This window comes from Microtus pennsylvanicus, chromosome 1 (genome assembly GCF_037038515.1).
Source record: "Microtus pennsylvanicus isolate mMicPen1 chromosome 1, mMicPen1.hap1, whole genome shotgun sequence".
Lineage (NCBI taxonomy): Eukaryota > Metazoa > Chordata > Mammalia > Rodentia > Cricetidae > Microtus > Microtus pennsylvanicus.
The window spans coordinates 192,103,015-192,124,520 of record NC_134579.1 but is presented as its reverse complement, the minus strand read 5'-3'; the positions used below and the strand labels follow the sequence as shown (position 1 = coordinate 192,124,520).

General features: G+C 42.6%; 1 protein-coding gene across 3 annotated transcripts in view; it reads right to left on the bottom strand.

Annotated features, from left to right (window-relative positions):
• The window catches only part of Pde7b (phosphodiesterase 7B), a 314,676-nt gene that overhangs the window by 94,215 nt on the left and 198,955 nt on the right, over nt 1-21,506 (bottom strand). The gene's annotated exons all lie outside the window — the stretch shown is intronic.

The following is a 21,506-nucleotide window of genomic DNA, read 5'->3' as shown; positions in this document are numbered from 1 at the left end:
TATACTACAGTCTATAATGATCGAAATGACGAGACTTTTAGGAAGCATCATGTTGGCATTAAAAACAGCAGTAATCCCTATGAATAATAAAATATAATTTGAAAATTGCTCTGAGGAAAGAACAGTCCAGGTCATGACTACATCTGTGGAATGTTGTAAAATATAATAATAACTTGTTTAATCGCTTCTATTACTTAGATATACATCAAGAACAAAACAATAGTCTAATGGAAATCTCGATTAGGAAAAGTGTTTGTTGGGAGGATAAGATGGGCATGCCAACCAGAATTAACATTATTAGAAAGATACAATGCATTTCAACATTGCAAGCTGGAAGCATTGAAGATGGGCATATCAACGAGAATTAATATTATTGGTAAGATACAACCCATTCTAACATTGCAAACTGGAAGCATTGAATTTGGGCATATCAACAAGAATTAATATTGTTAGTAAGATACAACCCATTCCAGCTTTGCAAACCGGAAGCATTGAGGGAGACCATTTTCATGCAGTTGTTTGTTTACACGTGCTCCTGGACTTCCTGATTCTGGCCGGGAACAAGCTCAAGCTTGCCAAAATACTCTAAGAAAAGATGCTGATGATCACGGATGGGAAATACTCTCGGTCCCATGAGATGGCCCATTCTTAGGAGACTTCCACACCAAGCCTGCCACCATAAGAGGGAACATCGGGCCACCACATTCACCCTTGGAGCCGGCTCAGCACCGGGAAACATTTGAGGTTCTGCATTCCAGGCCTCTGTGGCAGTTGGGATTCTTTGAAGCTCCGAGTGTTGTTCATTTGTTTTGTTTGTTTTTCAGAAAGGAAACAGATGGAACAAACCGGACTTGGTAGGGAAGTGGTGGGATCCATCACATTATACCGACGTTATAGAACATCATGTTGTCATTAGAAACAGTAACTGATATTTCCGTAGTAATGACCATCGCTTACTGAGCCCTCGGTTGTGAGCTGGGTGGTGTTTGAAGTGTTTTCCACGAATGAGCTCATTTAATTCCTTAATAACTCCCTTAGATAGATACTAACATCAGGACCATGCCGTGAGAGACAAGGATGGGAAGTTTCTTTGCCTGTGGCTAGCAAGCCTGAAGCCAGATGTGAGACCAAAGGGACTGGCCCTGCAGCCTGTGTCTTTAACTAATGGGAACAATCCTATTCAGAGATGCCTTGGCCTGAAGTGAGAGCTGAGATTCATTGTTGAAGAGGGTTGAGATAATATGGTATGCAGAACTGGACCTCAAAGGAAGTAGCTTAACGGGACACTCATTAGCTGTGTCCTTACCCATTCTGGGCTTCTTTAAATCTCATGTTTTGTTCAGTAGGAATAGTAAGATCTGCCTTTCTATCCCAGAGGAGGTAGAAATCAAGTGAACTCGCATGGATTAAATGCTTTGCCAATGATTTTACAATAATGCTTTTTTTTATTAGGAACATTCTGATTAATATTGCCGTATAAATATCAAACATATAACATCAAAATTCCAATGAATCTTCTACTTCGTATGTGAAGAAAATAATATTACTGGTGTTATCATAAAAGTCTAAGGCAGTGCTTTAAAAGCAAGAACATTATTCCTTGATATACAATTAAACTTTGTGTGAATTAGAGGGTCTTATAATCAGATGTGTTTGAGAAATGAGGAAGCTTAACAAAACTAACATTTTTTTTCAGTTGTAAGAATTCTTGGATTCTTCGGTATGTTAATGTACAGTATATATCCAAGCATGTGAGATCAAACAGCATTTCTCAAACTTGTTTTTATATGAAAAATATTTTCTAAGTATATTTTGAGATGACTGGGGATAGATAGGTGTACACTGTTCTCTGTGGTGTGTGTGCATGTGTGTGTGTGTGTGTGTGTGCATGTGTGTGTTATGTTTAAATTAGAATCTTAGTATAGGAAGGAGCTTAGAGAACCTGATTTTATTTCACTGGTACCCTCACCCTTGGTATTCTTATCCTGTACAATTAAGTTTATGTATCAGGTTTTAATGGGGGGGGGGTCCTGCACACCAACTGGATGTTTGTGTACTTATTCCTCAAGCATGTTTTCCATTGTTTCCTATGTTCCAGGTCCTACTATGGACTCTGAGATTACAACAGCTAATGAACAAAACGTGTTTGTAATAGACAAAACACGTTTGCCCTTAAGGGGCTGAGGTTGCTCAAATCTAGAGGAAAGACTGATAATAAAGAAAAACCACCAGCTGAATTGCCTTCTATAGGGAAGTCAGGCAATGCAGAGGATGAAGCAGCGGGGAAGGGATAAGCCAGGGCATGGGGGCCTCCACTATGCCTGGGAGATGCCCTGCAGTTTGCACAGGGCGGGGGTCTAAGAAGGTGGGCCTTGGGTGACTTGAAGCAGACATTAGAATGAGCTGTGGGAGGAGCCCTGAAACTGCCTGGCATGACCGTACTAGGCTTAGAGAGTGTATGTAAGACAGTAAGGGACTGATATAGCAGACTAAGGCAAGTCCTGGGGCGGGGTGGACGCTGGTAAACAGAAGGAGATAGCGACGAGGTAACAAGAGAGAAATAAGAAGAGCCAGGTCTGAAGAGATGCTCATTTACTTACGTCCTTGTTACCTTCCTTGTATGGGGCAGGCCCAGCTGTCCAGGCCTGGTACTGCCTAGTAGGCTGGGCCCTCTTTATCACTTAGCAATCAAGAAAATGGCCACGGACAATGACCACAGGGCAATATGATTCAGATAATCCTTTGAGATTCCCTCTTCCCAAGTGTATCAAGTTGACCCCCAATTTAACCAGGACATTTCCCAAAATTCATGTTGAAGGGTAATATAAATTGTGTGAACTACACAGAAGGTACCATCTGAGGAGACAGAGAGACCTCCCCAGACACAGTCTGTCGGTGCCTTGCTTGTGGACCTTCCAGTCTGTAGAACTTTGGGGAACACAGCTCTAATGTTCCAGGCATTGCTCTTTGTTGTGTCTGAATGTGAACTGTCCCCCTGGGCTCATGTGTCTGAACATTGAGTCCCCAGCTGGTGGCACTGTTTGGGAAGGTTGTGGAACCTTTAAGAGGCGGAGCTTTGCTAGAGGAAGTGGATCACTGAGGGTTTGTAGGCCTCTCTACTTCTCTTCCTGACCAGAAATAAGATCAGCCACCCTACTTTTCCTCCTGCTGTGCCTTTCCCACTATGACTAAATGCTTCCCTTGGAAGCATAAACCAGAATAAACCTTTTCTTTATTCAATTGTTTCTTATTAGTTATTTTGCCACACAACCAGAAATCGATTACAGATCTCAATTACAGTCTGGATGGACAAAGCCTGAATGGAGAAAGAGGCGAGGGGTGGCAGAGAGTTGAGGATTTGGAGTGAGGTAGGAAGACGTAAAAGAGTTTTGAGAAAGTGTGACGTGATCTGCCTAAAGATTTTAGACACTCAGGCTGGCTGTGCTGCTGAGAAGGGATTATTATTATTATTTTTTTACTTTTTTAAAATTAATTAATTAATTTTATTTATTTCTGCCTCCTCCCCTCCACTGCCTCCCATTTCCCTCCCCCTCCCCCAGTCAAGTCCCCCTCCCTCGTCAGCCCAAAGAGCAATCAGGGTTCCCTGCCCTGTGGGAAGTCCAAGGACCACCCACCTCCATCCAGGTCTAGTAAGGTGAGCATCCAAACTGCCTAGGCTCCCACAAAGCCAGTACGTGCAGTAGGATCAAAACCCAGTGCCATTGTTCTTGAGTTCTCAGTAGTCCTCATTGTCTGCTATGTTCAGAGAGTCCGGTTTTATCCCAGGTTTTTTCAGACCCAGGCCAGCTGGCCTTGGTGAGTTCCCGATAGAACATCCCCATTGTCTCAGTGTGTGGGTGCACCCCTTGCGGTCCTGAGAAGGGATTATTAACGTGCTCTTTACCACCAAGAGTCTGCTTGAGGAACATGTTACCTTTCCTTTTAGTAAGACCTGACACTGAATGTCCTATTCCACTGGTGACAGGCGGGATACTCTGTCCTTTCTCACTCTACTCCCTACCCTTCGATGTGCTTTCCTCAATAATCAGTTGCACACTCTCCTGAGGACTGTGTGAACACAGAGACCCCTGGAGAAGGGTCATTTTCCTGGCTTCAGAGAGGAAGGCAGAGAGTGGTTTATAGCCCAGGGGGCCATGGATTGACTTCATCCACCCACATCGTCTATTACTTTGTAAGTACGCAATAGACAAATACAAATTGTATAAACAATATTAACTGAATAATTACCCATCACAATAAATTTGTCTTTTAGAGTTTTCTGACTTTATCAAGCAAGCTGTATATTTTTTTTTTAGAATCTCTTTTTGATAAATCCATACATACATTACCTTGATTTTAAGAAAATGACAACATTTTATTTTGGGGTGATCTGCCCCATACCACTCCACCCTATGTGACTTATGAACCCAGAAATTCTTGAAGTTTAAATCCAATTACATGGTTTTAAACTGAGCTTGAGAACTGAACCTGCCTAAATTTGAGAAAAAGAGATTCCAAATATATTAAAATGTTTATTTTGCAGATAAAAAATAAGCAACATTGTTTATTCTCAGTTGATGTTCACTGACTAGCACTATGAGTCTATTATACTCAGACTTTTTGTTATTAGAGATTAATATCACCATGAGTAACATAATACAATGACGAGTTTACGCTACCAGATGATATCCTGGAGACATTTTCTTACAGTGCTGTTTAATTTTTTCATGTCTGATATATTTGTTACCACATGTATCATTGTAAATGTTGGCTAGGCTTATGTGCAATCTGTAATCTTTACAGTACTTGGTGCGTAGAATCTGTTTTCAGTCAGATACTCTGATTTCATTGGTCAGGAGTGAGTTTCTACAGCTTTCCCAGTGACCTCAATGGGGAGATGTTATTGAGAACTACAGATGCATAACCCACTTTGTCACTGAGCACATGTTTTAAAGGACACACCTCAAACCACCCACCCCAATAAAAAGACCATGGGAGGCCAAGGCAAAGGTGTGTGGGGTGCCACCTTCAGCTGGGAATTCTGTCTTAGAATCTACGCGCTCGGTTTGGGGGCACTGGTTCTCACTGCTCTAGGGAGTTAAGAGAAATTTGTGGAACAAATTGACAGGCAGAGTATTTTTTAAAGGGCATAGAAAATGCAAAGTGCTAACTTCTTAAAGGTTATGCAAAAGGAAGGGCCAGGGGAACAAACAGAGAAAAAGTGGCGAAGCCGTTTGTTTGGTGAGAGGGATTTTGGGAGCAAGGAGTGGGAGACAGAGACAGGAAGGGAAGTCGTTTGCGGTGAAAGACAACCTCTTGGCCTTGCAAGGAGAAGCCCAGCTGTGCAGCCAAACCCAAGGCCCTCCAGTGTGGCCTGCTCGGATGGATTGTGGCTGGCCCACGCTTTCTCCAGTTGGCCAAACCCAAGCTGAGGGAGGACTTCAGCAACAACAACCCATCCTCACACTCAAAGCAAAACTGTAACAGTAATAAATAAAATACACTACTGTTAAGATGTATCTACTGACAAGATTAAAAACACAGCAAACACATTTCATGTTATGTACTATAAATAAGTCACAATTCAAATTCGGAGGGAACTCCGGTGAAGTCAGAAGGCCTACTGTTAGTCTAGCATCTACGGAGCCATTTCCAGAAGGATGCCATCTTTTCAAATAAAAGGATGTATTCTCTAAATTCATGAGAAGAAATTGGATTCCTTCTGGGTATTTTCTAGAACTTTTAGCATTGCTGTTTTCTCCAACACTGAAGTTCTACCCATGTTTACCTTTCCTTGTGGCTCCACAGAAACACCCCCTGCTATTCTACCTTAAGAGAGGGCACCATCCCTGATGGTATCCATACTACTACCATCCTAATGGTATCTCTGGTGATATAAAGTGAGCTGTCCCTTCTGGGTCATTCAAGGTTAATACTAATATACCAGTGTCTTGCAGCATCTCAGAGGGTCTCTGTGATCACTGGCAATCACTATGGTTATCATGAAGATGGTGGGGGGCAGAATATTTGTCGTTCATTCTGAACATCTGAACGTATCTTTTCCTTGTAATAAAGATAGAAAATTGGGATGAGCTTCTCTAGGATGGAGGTGGGTGGTCCTTGGACTTCCCACAGGTCAGGGAACCCTGATTGCTCTTCCAGCTGATGAGGGAGGGGGACTTCATCGGGGGAGGGGGAGGGAAATGGGAGGCGGCGAGGCAGAAATCCTTAATAAATAAATAAAATTTAAAAAAAAAGAAAATTGGGATGAGAAGCGCACGCACACAATTTAGAATGTGAATCTTTGAGAGTAAAGATTCTAAGTGTAGTAAATATATTCCACAAACTTGAAATGTTCAATAAATATTTTGCTACTTTATTTTATCCTAGCACCTTTCCCACTTGGGAATATGCCTTATATAAAGAGGCATCAAGTGTTCCCTTTGGCAAACTTGTTTGCATTCATTTCTTGCTTCTCGGCATCCAGAAAACGACAAGAGTGCCGATGGAACATTCTCATTATGCTTTTCAACTTCCCCGTTCATTTACTTGGCTTTATGCAAAAATAATATTCAAAAGATGGTCCCAAAGAAAATATCTTGGGTACCAGGGTCATCAAGTGAACAATTGGATCTTTCTCCGAGAAGGGAGCAGGGGAAATGGACCAAATTGCAGGAGGTAGACGCGCTTGTTTGTAGTAGTCTTCCATTTTCTCCGTTTTTTGAAAGCGTGGAACCATTTATTTATTGGCCGCTTGTAATAAATTCAAACAGAAAAACCTTATAAATGCGCTAGTCTCTGGTGAAGCCTGCCCGGTGCCAATCATTTTTTGTTATTTATGAGAGACACTCGGCAAGCTTGAACGTCTACCCTTTTTACTCCAGAATGCGTCTTGTTGTAAACGGAGGCACTTTTGTCTGGGGGAAAAGGCGGATGATCCCGCACACGCTCACGGCTCCCTCAGAGTGGGTAGGCTTTGGATGGAGCAGAGGGCGAGGCGTCCGTGCTTTCCCGAGACAATGACTCTTGTGCCGCTGTTTCTAGGTGGACAGAGACACTTTAGAGCTCTCTGTGAGTAGCTGCGAAGAAGTACACACTAGGCCTGGGACCGGGGTAAGAAGATCCACTCCTGAAATATTTATTTCTTCTTTTATTTCTTTGGCTCCCCTACCCTACCACATTTTATGACCTCCCATTTTTTTTTCAATGACAGCTTTATGGAGATTTAATTTACATACTTACACAACCCACCCATTTAAGCGCACAATTCAATGATTTTAGTATATTCGCAGACGTGTGCAACCACTACCGCAGTCAATTTGAAATATTTTCATCACTTGGAAAGAAACTCTGGACCCCTTCATTGTTACCTTCTTATCTCTCCAGCGTCTAATCCAAGGCACTAAGAAACCCCAACTCTCCATCTACCTGTAGATTTCCCTATTCTGGGCATAGCATGCCGATTGTCCAATTTACTTTAAGTCTATTTTACCTTTTGACGTGTGTGGTGGTGTGCATCGCATTTTGAACACGTTAATGTGTCCCTGTCTTTTATCTTCACGTGGCCTGTCCTCTCCTTAGGTCGGGGCATCTAACCCAGCAAAACCACAGAACAAAGCTGCAACTAATGGATATTGTGAACTAATAGATATTGTGTTAGCGGCTTTCCTGCAGTATCTTGTGTTCTCATGGGGTTTTCTGCTCAACATTGCATGGCATCCTCTCATCTCTCCCCTCCCCATGGAAATAACATGCGGTACCCTGCAACCTGAGAGTGACTTGGTTCTTTATTTCCTGCACGGAACCCGATTCCCCCAGTCTCCCTTAGCTTCCATCGCCATCCTGTCCTGCTGGCTTGGTTGGAAGCTGTTCTCAGAATGACATTTGTCTTTAGGTCTGGGGACACTGGTATACTGGCAATAGGATAGATGCTCTTACAGATTTGCCACTGATTGCCCACTGTCCCTTGTGTGACTCAGGGGAAAGACTTTCTCCCACTGACACTGACTTGTTGAAACCATGGAAAATGTAATTGTTTCATGTATTAAACTATTCATATTCCTAGGATAGCTCTAAAAGCGAAAGATCCTTCTGCATCAATCGTAACAGAACTTTGTATCGGATACACATTGCATCGCACTCGCTAAAGGAGCACACAGAAAACTGCCCTCCAAATAGGCAAGTGAGGAGTGTACATTTAGGGATTTTTGTTGCTGCTGCTGCTGGTGGTCTTTTTACTCTTCAGGAGAAAACTGTGTAATATTTAAATAAGAAGCTTTGGAATGATTGAACTGATGCTATTGTGTTCTATACGTGTGTGTGTTTGCATGCACGTGTCCATATTTATGCATGTGTGCATGTGTGTGCATGTATTCACAATGCATGTGGAGGGCGGAGGCAGAGGTTGAATATTAGCTATGTTCCTCTATCATTCTTCATTTGTGTTTTTTTTTTTTTTTTGGAGACAAGATCTCTCTCTGAAGCCCACCAACTGAGCAGCAGAGCTGGCCACTGAGCTAAAGTCATCCTTTTCTTCTCACTACCACCCAGCTTTTGACAAGGGTGCTGGATCTGAGCTCGGGTTCTCATGTGCTATACGGCTGGAGCCACCTCCCTAGCTCTCTGAAGCTTATTGCTTTCTGATAGTATGTCTAGGTTAATGCCTTTAGATTTAAAAACAAGCAACCCAAGGCTTATATATGGTAAAAACAAAAATCTAACTAGGACTTACATTTCTGGATCTGACTTAATTGATGTTAGAATAATTTGGGAGTAAAATCTCTCTTGTTCTTTCTATTTCGAGGTTAAATAAATCAGACAGGAATGTTCTGCCCTCTCTCTGCTTGGACATAACAGTATTTCCAGGGGATATTTTGAAGTACTACTTTTTGATTAGTAACATGTCCAGTTCACAGAGAGCTCTGGGAAACTCATCCACAGAATGCCCTGAATTAGCTGTCTTCATCTTCCTTCATGCCTTACCATCTATCAACATGAAATGCCTAACTGTGCCACAACTAGCATCTAGAGTGCACACTTATTGATTATAGCAATGTAAAATGAAAGAGAGAGAGAGAGAGAGAGAGAGAGAGAGAGCCACCCGTACCCCAGCCTCTGATGGGAGAACGGGTGACCCGCAAGTGAAGGGTGTATAACTAATTGCAGACAGAAACTGGACACACGAGAACAACGAGGGCCTTCTCTAGTTGGCATGTGGAAGGGCCCTTTCCTCTGGCATCTGCTTCCCACAGTTTGGGTGGTGATTGGCACCCTCTTGTGCCAATGGGCATAACAGCTGGCTTAGCAATATTCTTTGGAAGCAGCTGCTCCCTCTACCTTGGCCCTGAGTATGCATGGACTTAGTTGCTGACATTCTCAAGCTCTTGCTGAGTCCCTAGGAACAAGACTTTCCATTTTACCTTTTTTATTTTTTTTTTAAATTCTGAGTGACTTATCTGTATCTTTCATCCTTAGCTTAAAAAAACAAAAACAAAAAAAAAATCAGAAGTAAATAGCAGTCCAGGGTGAAATGCACACTCATAGTCTGATGGGCTTCAAGGCTGTCATTAATGATTGTAATTGTGTAGTGGAGAAAGGAGGTTAGCTTTCCACACATGCCAATACTGGGTTATGTGCCTTTCTGTAAAGTTCCACTGTGAGACCAAAGTGACTTCAAAGATAGAAAGGGTAGGAAAAAGACAAAGATCTTAAAAGACATTTTTAAATCATTAAAAAATTAGAATATTGATAACACATACCACTTTGATGTGGGAGTCCCCTCTTTGTGCTGTGATTACCATTAATGAATAAAGATACTGCTTTGGACCTATAGCAAGACAGAACTTAGCTAGGCATAGAAAGCTAGGCTGAATGCTGGGAGAAAGAAGTCTGGAGTCAGAGAGATGCAATGGAGCTGCTGCCAGAGTCAGACACACCAGAACTTTAGCTGGTAAGCCACAGCCACATGGCGATACACAGATTAGTAGAAATGGGTTAAATTAATATGTAAGAGTTAGCCAATAAGAAGCTAGAGTTAATGAGCCAAGCAGTGGTTTAATTAATACAGTTTCTGTGTGATTATTTCAGTTGTGGGTGGCCGGGACAAACAAGCAGCCTGCTGCTACAGCACTTTATGGTATACCTGGAAAAGAATACTCATGCAGAGAAGATGATCAGACTACGGCAGAGGAGGCCTCAAAGTGTCACTAAGTGTCCGCTTTATCACCCCAGTTACCCAGGCATACACTCCAAATACAGAAAGCAGAATGACGAGATGAGCCCTCCTTTAATAAATAGGTGTTGTGGAGGGATCCTGGCAATGCCGCAGAGCAACCGTCTGCTTGAGAAAGGCTAGAGGTAGCTGGGTAGGAAATGAACAAATACAACGTCACATTTAGTTGTAAAACCTGGGTGATAGGTGCCCCTGTGAGACTCTCATGGACAGACATTCTGCAGAGGAGAATTTAAAAGCAGTCCTCAAGTGCTGGATGTAATGATCACTGCAGATGGGTGGGTTTTAAACTGATCCCGTACAGTGCTGGTCTGCCTCTACAGCTCGGTGACCCTTGCTTTTCAGTGTGGCCCAGTGGGTTAGAATACTGTGAAGCTGAGAACTTCCAGGGGGTTGGGAAACGCAGTAAGTTCAACTTCTAACGAGATGTCCCACGATCAGAAGTGAAGCTGTCCTGAGAACGGGTGAAAGCCCTCACTGCCCTTTTTCCCTCTCAGGGCTGCGGCTGCTTTCTCTTACTTCCCTCTCCTTTTCTTTCCCTTAAGCACTGTGCCCTCCGTATTGCCAGGATCTCACCAATGGAAGCCAATTTTCCCTTATTTGCCTGGAGACACGAGCTGATCCCATAAGCCAACAGTCAGCCAGACGCGAAGAGGTTTCTTTGACTACACATTTGCCCCATGAGTTTTGAAAAACTAGAATAATCTAGGAGAGAAAGTGGAGGAGGTTTTGTCTTTGTATTGCATAAATCCTTGTTAATAACAAGACAGACCAAAACACAAAGAGAATTTTATGAAACCCCGGCTGCAAGAAAACCGTAACCAAGAAAGAAGATATGGAGGTCAATGACGATGCTAGAATCTTTAAAATGTGTTTAGTACAGTATTTCATCTTTGAAAGAATTATTGTCGGGATCAGTCAGGATTGGGAACAACACAGGAAAACATTCAGGTCCAGGAGGTGCCCAGCCCATGCATGCCAGAACAAAGCCACAGTGGTCCACAGTTGGTTGGGAAAGGAGAGAGGAAGGGTGGTAGCAATGGATGCTTTGGAGACAAAATGAGGCCATGCAGAATTTCTAGACGGTTCTCTTGAAAATGAAATTTACCCCACCCCTGAACTGATCGGAACTAACTGCACTCTGAGACTGATCTATTGAAGCACAAGGAACATTTCTCTCTCTAAAAGGAGAAGATGAAGTCGTATCAGTTTTGATGTTCCTTCGTGCACTGTACAGAAGGCCACTGCTGGCTCTGGCAACTTTTTTTTTTTTTTTTACACCTAACACTCACAGAACACTATGCACATATGCTTCCCAGGTCTTTCTTTTAGCTACACTACCATCAACCCTCTTTCCCAGACTACAAATGTTTATCTTAAGTCACAGACACATAAATTGCCTCCAATTATATGGCGTGTTAATCACAATGATATGGCATATTAATGTTGTCTGGGTCTACTGCCATCAGCTTTCTGTGTGGCATTTCTCTTCCCTAGCCCCACTTTCTTCTTTATTTCCCCTCCTGCAACAGAACCCCTCAGATATCAAGTTGGAAGCACATTCCTCAAGCGGTTCTCCAGTCACTTCAGGTGAATGTGGATTTAAATCCACACCAACTAGAATGTTCCAAGGTCTCACTCTGTTTGAGGTAGTATAGATTTGGCCACTACTTGTTTCTGTGCCAGGGAAAAAACACTCAGTTCTAGGGAGAATCCTTAAATGTTTAATAAAATGGGGTATTTGGATCTGGTTCTCTCTCTCAGGAGGTTGGTAGGCTTCACAGGAGAGGACAGACCGAAGGAGCTGAAATGATTTCTTGGAGATCTTATAATGCACTTTAGTAGCAGTGAAGTAGGAGGGATTACTGCTTAATATTTTAAGTCAAATAAAATTGTTACACAGGAAAATCTTACTTAGAATATGATAGAAAGTGTAAATTTCCCAACATACTTAGAACATCCTAGAATGTGTGATTCCCCATCATACTTAGAACATCCTAGTATGTGTGATTCCATATCCTACATAGAACATACTAGAAGGTCTGATCCCCACTTCTAGGCCTTGTCTCTAGCAAGCAAATTTTGGCAACTTAAATTCATAATCTTATTTCCAGAAGCCATTTGTTGCTATCAGGAAGATATGTCTGCTGTGAATGATGAGCTTATAGATTTGTAAGAAATGGGGGGGGGTGAGGGAGGAGAAAACATTAGAGAGAAAAAAGGCAAGGAGGGAGGGAGAAGGGGGAGGTGAGGAGGCCTGAAGAAAATGGTTAGTGAAGGAGAGCCAATCATAATCCGACTGATCCAAGCCAACCAAAGCATCTGGTCTCTTTAATTTAGTACACTTCATACTAAAAGGCCAGTTTGTTTATACTGTATACTTTGAGTTATTTCAAATATCTCTTCCAAACCATTGGGTTTCCAACTTCAGGGGAGGCTTTCACATGTGGCTGGGAAGAATTCCCACACAGTGTCACATGGCATGAAAGATATGGGAAGGAAAAGAAGATCTGCAGACATTCTAATGGCAGCTAACAGGCCACTGCAGACTGCTTTCTTATGCTTTTCTGAGGCCTGAAAACACCTAGTTCAACTATGAAACCATGCAGCGGAGTCAGGCTTCCTCCTCAGGTATGTGTATACATCTGCAGAGTCACGGGACTATATGTGGGAGCTTGGGGAGCTTCGTTTAGCCTTAGGTTTGTTCCAGGAATACCACTTAGATCCGCAGAAACACTATGCGGGAATACATATTTAAGAAATAATCTGTCCTTCTGGAAGGAATATTAGAGTTTATCACTCAATCCTCCGACCTTTCATTGAAGTTGTCTTGGTGAGCTCACCACTGATAAAGTCTTAATTATCAATTATTAGTAATACTTAAGTAAGGATCTCCCACCACTATCACCTAAGACACCATTTTCACCAAAATTCCAGCTATGGATTTGCAAATATTTTAAAAGTTTTATTATGCTGTCTCATGGTCAACTGTAAAACATAGCTTAGCTTTGTTTTTTTTTTTTAAACATGAACCAATCTCTCTATCTCTCTACAATTTCCATGTCAGGAACTGATGTCGTCACTCTCTTAATTCAAACAAGCAAGCAAACAAGCAAACCCAATGGTATAAACCTCAGGTTTTTTTTTCACCCTGCAATCAATCTCTTCCTCACAACCCCCTGCTGGAGAAACCTAGTCTTTTATTATTTGTTTGACGATCTTCATATTTGCCCCATTCTTTCCATTTCCACTACTCTTTCTTCATCTGATACTTGAATTACTTAAGAATTTCTAGCTTGAACATCTCCTATGTAAAAATAAAATGGTATATACCTAAGGGCAAAAGTCACAAAAAGCCGAGTAGTATTTAAAAAAGACTTCGCCTATCCAAGAGCCATGATTTGAACCCACAGACAGAATATTGAACCATCAGCATAGCAATTACCGAGCCGCTAGAGTCCCAATGCTAGTACAAGTCAGTTTCTTACCCATTTATCTTTATTGTGGTCCAGGCTAAGCGCATGACTGGCCCTGAGCTGACCGCCAGTCTCTCCAGGGTCTCTTAATATTCAACAGCTCTTGCCTCCCTCTCCTGATGACTAGGCGATCGGTTTATTCATCCTTTAAGTGCAGGGAGAACAGCAGAAATTCAGATAAAGGAACGTTGGCTCCCAGCTGGCAAGGATCCCCAGTGGGGACTGTTTGACCTCATCAGGAGCCGTAACTGTGGCAACTCATGAGGAAACAGCAACAGCAGTGCCCATCGGGGAATCAACTGAAAAACAGTTGGGGGAGGCAAGCGTGCATAAACACTTAAAGTCACCTCACGACACCTCTGAGGGCTGTGTAATTCCCACTGACGTCAATTCTATGCCGTGAATACTGGCATTGCTTCACAGCTGCACTCTCTCCATCTTGTCCAAGGATGGCTCACAGAGTGCGGGTCTCAGGCTAGCCAAGCTGGAAGCACAGGAGATTGCTGCTGGCGCACACTAGTGGCTCTCAGGAACTCGGGGTTCAGGCCCTCTATGAAATTCCTATTTATGCTACAGTTTGAGAGCTGTTGCTGTGACTTTCGATGACCATAACTAGAGGTATGCCAATAAACATGAAAAAGCATAAATCATAAAGTACACAAATGGGCTCATGAGAATTTGAATTCCACCCTTCCTCTCCGCTTCTTCCCACTATTACTTGGGTGGTTAATACCAAGTCTTACTATGTAACCTGGGCAGGTCTTGAACTCTAAATCCTCCCACCTCAGCCTACTAGTACAGTACTTAGTAGGTACTGCCTTGTTGTGGGATAGTTGTACATTGTGTGAAGATGTATTGCTGTGATTAGTATAATAAAAAGCTGAATGGCCAATACTTAGGCAGGATATAGAGACAGGACTTCCTGGGAGAGAAAGGAAGAGGAAGAGAAACCTAGGCGAGCAGGAGACACCACAACACAGAAAGAAAACAGGGGGTGCAAGATGGAAGGGAGGTAATGCCACATGGTAGAATGTTGATTAATATAAATGGCCTAATTTAAGTTATAAGAGCTAGTTAAGAACAAGCCTAAGCTATAGGCTAAACTTTCATAATTAATAAGATATGTCCATGTCAGTTTTGGGATTTTTTTTGAGTACGAGCATGTGCGTGTGCGAGAGAGAGAGAGAGGGAGAGAGAGAGAGAGAGAGAGAGAGAGAGAGAGAGAGAGAGAGAGAGAGAGAGAGAGAGAGAGAGAGATATGGTTGCCCAAAGAAAAGTATTACCACACTGCCTGGCTCTCTGTGTCTTGTATGTTGGTGCCCAGCACAGACCAAACTTCAGCAAACACAGTTGTTTAAGTGGCTGGAAATGTCTTGTGTGACACAATTAAAAAATATTCAACATAGCAAAAGATGCCATGATATCTTGGATTTCTTTGCTTGTTTGTGCTTTTGGGAGAATGACTGAAGTCTAGGAAACAGAACACTGATCTGAGGAGCAACTTTTTGTAATGAGAATTAATTGTGCCGTGCATAGAAAAAACACTTTTTCTCCTGTCTTAAGAATCTTTATGCAAACTTAGGTGATGGGGTAGAGAGTCTAATTGTCATTGTCCCTCAGAATGCCTCTTACATGGCTACTTCATGTTTTAATCACTCAGTTGTCTCTTAAGCCATTCCCACCTTCCATTTGTCATCATCTTGGAAACTGAGGTTCCAAACCTTTCCTACTCCCTTACCTGAGACATTCATTTATACTCTAAGGCACCACATTGACAGCTCCTCTTTCTTCACCCCTGTTCTATTGCCCATCCCCTGCAACTAAGCCACATGGACTTCTCTGAAGCAGTGACACACTCTTATTACTCCGGGTTGACAACTCTTGAAGAGTTTTGTTTCACAGCAAGGAACAGAGGCCTTGACTCCAGTGTGACCCTGTCTAACTCTCCAGCCTCACTGCCTCTCACTCAACTGTGCCCACCGCATTGGTTTTCTGCCTTCAAGCATTCAACTTTCCTCCCCTTGCCTGTGCTGAGATAGTACTACCGGTCTTCATGGCGAGATGAATTTATAGCTATGCTTTAAATGCAGACCCAATACCTTCTTCTGGAGGAAGCTTTCTTGGACCATGTGCTCATCACTCATTGTGCAGTGGATGATGCTCCTCTGTATAGTGCTCCATCCTGGCATTTATCACCATACAGTACTTCTCCTTTCCATTAGAGCTTCTTAAAGACATGACCCTCTCCTTTTCCCATCCCTCTCCTCCCCTCTTCTCCCTCCCATCCTATCTTCCCTTCCAGCCCCTTTCTTTCCATCCCCTAGTTTCACCTTCCTTTTGTCTCCTCCTTCCCCTCACTCCCTTCCTTTTCTTGAGACCAGGTCTTCACTGTGTAGCCTATCTGGTCCTAAACTTGCAATCTTCCTGCTCCAGGCAAGGGCTGAGATCACAAGGCCTGAACTACCACGCCTGGCTAACAGGAGCCATTTCTTATTAATATTTGTAAACATGGCACTTAGTTCTTCCCCTAGGATATAACAGCTGCCGAACAAATGTTTATCTAGCAAAGACACAAACAAATTAAAAATAAAGACCTTAGCCTTTCCAAAGGCCATTCCTGAGGATGACAGTTGGGTAGGTCTCTGTGACAAACAGGGGCCCACAGAACAAAAAAAAAATAGAGATAAAACATGTCACACAAGTGAGAAATGAATTCATGTCTTCCTACAGACTTCACATCAAACCAAACCGTTTGGAAAACCCATAGAAGCTGAGAATCTCTTTTTGTGTTGCTAGTTTTTTCTGCTCATATTTCTGTGCTTCCACTGGAACTGGAGGAAGATGTGTTGAAACGAAAGCCCCAAAGGCCATTTTGGGGGAAGCGAAAACTTAAGTGGAAGAAGGAAGGATAAGAAATCATCTCTAGAAATGTTCGTTCTCATTGTCAAACTTTTAGCCCCCAGAGATTTGGTGACAGGGTGGGGGAGTCTTTTCTGAGATTGGATGTTATTGGTGCTTATTCAAACTGAACATAAATTCTAAAAAATTGAAAGTTTGTCTTCTCAAATTAATGGAAAAAATCTGGAATTTGATTTTGTATTCTGTTCTCTAGGGACTAGGGGACCCAAGAGGCAGGGGAAGGGGGTTATTTGATCAGCTTGAGAACATCATGCTAAACACATGGAGATTTATTTCTTCACTGTGCCCCACCCCCGTCGTTATGGTGTTAAAATCTGGGGAACTGCAGGTGGGTGACTGGTTAGATCCGGTTCCCAGACCCTGCTGCTCTCTGATTGTCCTTGTTTTATTTATATTCTGACATTTGGAGTGATTTTCCCATGCTTACGTGTGATGCATCTCAAACTAGTGGGGGCGGGAAACCCACCCTTAAATTCTCACACTCATTCCCAGTGAGCAAGGGCTGAAATGGCTCAAGGGAACATGGCCTTAAGGAGAGTTTTTTTTTTTGTTGTTGTTTTTTTTGTCATCAGAGCAGCTGGAAGCCATGCTCTCTGAGAAATCCCTGCAAATAATGTCCGTTGTCTTTCTTTATGGTTCCTTCATCCAAATAGCCTATTACAGAGTTGTGACTTATGGCTACCAAAGATTTAACCCTATTATGATGATGGTAAGCCTCAAAATTTGAAATACTTGGGAAAGTCAGGTGATTAGATAAAGCCCCAGCCTTTCAGTGATCGGCGTCCAAAAAACATCTTTTTGCAACACGTCCCACTCCGGTAGAACTCTACAGTGACACAATGGTTCTGTGTTGTTTGGCACCTGTCAGTCATACTAGTGAGCTACTAACATATTGGTCAGTGCAAAATTTATTTGTGTTCAAGTTTCATTAACTTAAATTTAAATAAACACATGGATAATAACCTCTGTATCAAGTAGTACAGCTTAAAGATAGGATCTTAGTGTGTAAAGCAGATAAATTGAGTGTTTAAAGTAGTGTATTAAAAGCCAGGACAAAAAGCCAGAGTACTCCCAAGCCTGATAGAAATGATCTAATTGCTTAAGAGCTTTTAATTTCCAGGACCGACATCAACTTGACTGCTATGAATCCCATTTATGTAAGTTTTTATGTGTGTCCATTTAGACATGTCTGAAGGTTTTTTTTTTTCTGGGTCCTAGAATTTGTACTTTTTTTTCTTCCTTCCTTCCTTCCTTCCTTCCTTCCTTCCTTCCTTCCTTCCTTCCTTCCTTTCTTTCTTTTTTGTTTTTTGAGACAGGATTTCTCTGTAGCTTTGGAACTAGCTCTTGTAGACCAGGTTGGCCTCAAACTCACAGAGATCCACCTGCCTCTGCCTCTCGAGTGCTGGGATTAAAGGCATGTGCCACCACCACCTGGCGTACTTTTATCTTTTTATTTAAAATAAATCCAATAAATGCTCATGGACTTAAAATGTTTGGTATTATTGCTTAAAATGTATATGGGCCCTTCTGAGCATAAACTGTTATCCTTATTGTCTCGTCTACATTGCCCAAAGAAATGGGGCAGATGTTAACACATCAATGTGTGTAGATATTGCTAATTAAAATTACAGCGCCTTCTTCCTTTTCTTTGTTCCTTTATAGATCAACTCTTTTTCCCTTTCAAGATATTTATAATTTTTTTAAAGACGATTTGCATTCTAAGACAGTCTTGTGGTATCACCACATGCCTGGAGCCAAGATCCTCAGATGTCAATGTTTTCTTTGATAATGAGCTATGTTAGGGAGTTCGTGACGTGGGGAACAAAGCAATGTCTGGTCACCAAGGTTATAAGGCAAGCACTCTTGCTCCTTTTTCTTGAGTCAGATGGGCTGTGATTGTCTGGTCTTAGGTGACTATTGAAAAGACAGTTGAAGAAAACAATTGTCCACCAAGCATCTTTTTAAAGAGAAGTATAGCTTGTATTTAGCCTTCCCTGGTATCAGGTTCTTTTTCTGATGAGCTCTCCTTCGAAATACAGTGAAAGGTTACATCTTGGAAGCTGGTTGACAGCTCTTAGCTGAGTATTTTTTTTTTCAGGAGAGGATCACGTGCCATTAGTAAGACGTCATCTTCATGTGATCTCTCTCTCGCTCTCTTCAGTTCATCACCTGGCACCCTTGAGCATGCAGCTCACATGGAGCTTGGAAGCAGCTCGCATTGGACTGAACTGAACATTCCATCCAGTGGCTAACCTCACTTCACCCTGGGATGAGATTAGAATCAAGAAGCCTGGCCAGGTTTGAATTAGCAATGGATGACTCCATTGGGTTTTAATGATCACGGAAACCTATGTGGCAGGCTGAAACTTCAGACACACTCGTGTTCATTTCAGCTAACAACAAAGTGCAATAGTCTGTGCTTTTGAATCATTAAAAATGCACAGAGCCATAGGAATATCACCAAATTTCACAGTAATTTTCAAAATGCGCTTATAAAGTTTTGTATTTGGGAACACCTAAATTTTTAGTAGCGATTGAAATACTATCGCATGCCATGCTGGGAATGGAACCCAAGTCCTCTGGAAGAGCAGTCATGTGCTTTATCTCACTCTCACTCATGTTGGGGACCTAGAGCGAGTTGCGCATTTTTGTCTGGGGTTCACCAGGTAAAAATACCGCCAGGTCATTTTCCTGGGTGGCTAGAGAGAAGAAACTCAGGATCTCTCATTTCACACATTGCCTTCATCTTAATGGCATCAGAATGGTGTCCCCATCTGTACTGGTGAGTTCTGTGTATCTTCTTGACACAAGCTAGAGTCACCAGAGAGGAAGGAGTCTCCATTGAGAAACTGCCTCCTTGAGATGCAGCTATAAGGCATTTGCTCATTTAGCGATTAATTGGGGAGGGCCCAGCCCATGGTGATGGAGCCATCCCTGGATTGTTGGTCCTGGGTTCCATAAGAAAGCAGTCTGAGCAAGACAAGAGAGGCAAGCCAGTAAGAAGTATTCCTCCATGGCCTCTGCATCAGCTCCTGCCTCCAGGATCCTGCCCGATTTGAGTTCCTGTCTTGACTTCCTCTAGTGAGGACCAGCAATGTGGAAGTATAAGCTAAATAAAAACCCTTTTCTCCCCAACTTGCTTTTTGGGCATGGTGTTTCATTGCAGCAATAGAAACCCTGACTAAGACACTAAACTTGTCTTGATCTCCACATATTCCTTTGTCCAACACTTCTGTGGCTCACTCTCCTTAGAGAACAAACATTTTTGTCAAGGCAAAAGAGCAGTTATGCTTGGAGGTGTGTGAGGGAAGAAGATGTCTGGATGTATCAGTCTGTTTTCCCATCTCCATGGCTACCTTCCTTAGTAGTCCTTGCTGCCTTCTGTGTCTGTGACTTTCTAAGGACTGAATACAAACAAGCTGCCTTGATCCAGCCTTCTCCTGTGTCCAGGAACTTGGTGGCTCATAGAAGTAAACAGAATTTAACCATTGCTGCCTTCCCATCCTCCAAATGTACCTTTTGTTTGATGATGTCTTCCTTTTCATCCTTTAATCGTGTGGTTTTATTCAGTTTTTATTGCTACTTGTCCTGGGCTTGGGGAACAACGAGGTACTTTTAGCCTTCCATATTTACCTTCCCCTCAACTATAAAGGCTGTTGTACCATCACAACACAGACTCGGGGACCGGGATGCAAAGAGTAATACACACGATCAGCATGTTACACAAAGGAGCCATGTAGTTGGGGCTGCAGTTTGCTTTTTATGCCTCCTCTGAGGTAGCATCCTAAAAGAACTTGTTATGTCTCCTAGGTAATTCTTCTCAAAGGTGAGAACCATGCCCAGAGATCATTTGAATGAGATATGCTGCACACAGAGGAGAGGGGAAGCAGAGAGAAAAGATGAAATCGAGTCATGAAGCAGCATGCATGGTAGGAGCCCTGAATGGCAATGTGTACTCACACCTCACTCAGAATTAGATGGCTTATTTGCTTGTTCATGACAAGGTCTGAACCTGGAGCTCCTTGCTTGGCTATGTTGGCTGGCAACGAGTTCCCTCCTGTCTTTGTCTCCCATTGTTGGGACTGTAAGCATGAGCCACAACACCCACGTCTTACTATGAGTGCTGAGGACCTGGGCTCACAGCCTATGCTTACACAGCAAGCACGTGTCACTTCCAAGCTACAGGATGATGTTTTTAAAAGATAAAGCATCACCATTGCAAATTCGAACACTCAAACCCCAGAAAGGTGCATTAAATATAGCACAGTGCTGATCCTGGTGAGGCTGGGTGAGAGGAAAGGAGCATCATTATCTGAGACCAGCCTCGGTACCCTCTCAGGGCAAGAATTGGATGTCTGTGGCAGGCTAGGATCTGAGGGTTAAAAAATTAACTCAAGTACATTACCTCTGCATCTTCTTTATTTTTTGTGCAAAGGAAAAATTAAGTGAAGGGGGCATGGAGGAGAAGAAGAAGAAGAGTAAAAGGAAGAATAAGGAGAAGAAAGAAGAAGAGAGTAAGGAGAAGAGGGATAATAATAATAATAATAAGACGATGACGTGGAGGAGGAGAAGTTGTTAAGGGTTGATCTCCAAGAGGTTTCTAGTTTTTATAGACATGTTTAGAAAATTCCATAGGCAAGTGATAATATACATATCAAAATCACAAAGAGGAGCAGGTAGAACCTGACAAAGCCGTGTTCTGGAACAGGTGGCCCAGGAAAGAGCCAGCATTCTAGGGGAAGTACCTGACATTGCAAACCATTAGATAAAGTTACTAAACATCCCCGAATCCTGGATTCACCCATTCTCCTCATCTAATAGCTTTGGTGATAACCAGCTTTGGGGACGCCCAGATTTGTTTGCTAGCAAAGGTGGGGCAT